Raw genomic sequence first — 2,245 nt, 5'->3', positions numbered from 1 at the left:
TTATGGTCATTATGAGTTTTTGGTGATGCCTTTTGGGTTAACAAATGCACCAGCGGCATTCTTGGCATTGATGAACCGTACATTTCAGGAATATCTGGATCACTTCGTTATTGTATTCATAGATGACATTTTGGTATACTCGAAGGATAGAGATGAGCATGAGCGACATTTGCGGATAGTCTTACAGATTTTGAAAGAGAATGAGTTATATGCTAAGTTAAGCAAATGTGAATTTTGGGTAAATCAGGTGGTTTTCCTTGGGCATGTAGTATCTGGTGATGGGGTTAAGCCTGACCCTTCAAAAGTAAAGGCTATTATGGAATGGAGAGTGCCAAAGAATGCCACTGAAGTCCGAAGCTTCTTAGGGTTGGCTGGATATTACAGGAGATTTGTTTAGGGTTTCTCTATAATTGCCGGTCCTCTAACCAAGTTGCTCAGAAAGGGGGTAGAATTTCAGTGGACGGAACAGTATCAACAAAGTTTTGATGAGTTGAAGAAGAGACTGACCTCCAATCCGATTTTGGTGTTGCCATCTGGTAGCGGTGGATATATAGTGTATACAGATGCTTCTAAACAGGGTTTGGGATGTGTGTTGATGCAAAACGGAAAGGTAATTGCTTATGCATCCCGTCAATTGAAGAACCATGAATTAAATTATCCTACACATGACTTAGAGTTAGCCGCGATTGTGCATGCACTGAAGATCTGGAGACATTACTTGTACGGAGAAAAATTTCAGATCCTTACTGACCATAAAAGTTTGAAATATATCTTGACACAAAAGGAATTGAATTTGAGACAGAGAAGGTGGATAGAATTGCTGAAAGATTATGATTGCACTATTGACTTCCATCCAGGGAAAGCGAACGTGGTAACAGATGCCTTGAGTAGAAAGAGTTCAAGTACATTAGCCAATCTGGGGAGTCACAATCAGACATTGCTACTGGAGATGAGGTCTATGAATACGAAACTAGAGGTTGATCAGGTAGCGGGTTTATTGGCAGCCTTGCAAATTAAGCCAGACTTTGTGGATTAGATCAAAGAAGCACAGACTCGAGATGCTTTCTTATTACGAATGTTGGAAAGAATAAAACTTGGTAAGAAAACAAATTTTTTAATAAGAGCCGATGGAGTAATAGTGAATGGGGGACGAGTTTGTGTGCCTGATACAGACGGGTTACGCGAAGCAATTTTGCAGGAAGCTCACAATTCACCATATGCGATGCACCCTAGTACTACAAAAATGTATCGCAATTTAAGACCCTATTACTGGTGGCAGACAATGAAGAAGGATGTGGCTGAATTTGTGGCTAAATGTATGACATGTCAGCAAGTGAAGGCAGAACATCAGGCACCAGCAGGTAAACTGCGACCTCTATCAATACCAGAATGGAAGTAGGAGAAGATCTCTATGGATTTTGTCGTGGGGTTGCCACGTACGTTCAGGAAGCACGACGCTATTTGGGTAATTGTGGATAGATTGACAAAATCTGTTCATTTCTTGCCGGTACGAATAACTGATTCACTGGATAAGTTAGCTGGGTTATACATTTCTGAGCTACTGAGATTACATGGAGTGTCTGTATCGATTGTGTCAGATAGAGATCCCCGATTTACGTCACGCTTTTGGGAAAGTTTACAAAGGGCATTGGGCACAAAGTTACATTTCAGTACCGCATTTCATCCTCAAACAGATGGCCAGTCAAAAAGAACGATACAAACCCTAAAAGATATGATGAGAGCTTGTACAATGGAGTTTAAGGGCAACTGGGATGATCATCTACCTCTAATGGAGTTTGCATATAATAACAGTTTCCACTCTAGTATCGGTATGGCTCCTTATGAAGCTTTATATGGAAGAAGGTGTCGTAGTCCGATTTGTTGGGATATAGAAGGATTAAGACAACTAGAAGGTTCGAAATTGGTGCAGGAAACAGTGGAAAAGGTACAGGTAGTTAAGAAATGTTTGAAAGCAGCACAAGATCGACAAAAAAGTTATATTGATCAACACCGAAGGGAGATGGAGGATGAAGTAGGTGATAAGGTTTTCCTGAAGATATCTCCTTGGAGGGGAATTCTGAGGTTTGGCAAGCAAGGGAAGCTGAGGTATCGGTATGGCTCCGTATGAAGCTTTATATGGAAGAAGGTGTCGCAGGCCGATTTGTTGGGATATAGAAGGATTAAGACTACTAGAAGGTTCGAAATTGGTGCAGGAAACAGTGGAAAAGGTACAGGTAGTTAAGAA

This window comes from Sesamum indicum, linkage group LG8 (assembly GCF_026168435.1).
Source record: "Sesamum indicum cultivar Baizhima isolate 11 linkage group LG8, ASM2616843v1, whole genome shotgun sequence".
NCBI classification, from domain to species: Eukaryota; Viridiplantae; Streptophyta; class Magnoliopsida; order Lamiales; family Pedaliaceae; genus Sesamum; species Sesamum indicum.
Note: the sequence above shows the minus strand (reverse complement) of the source record.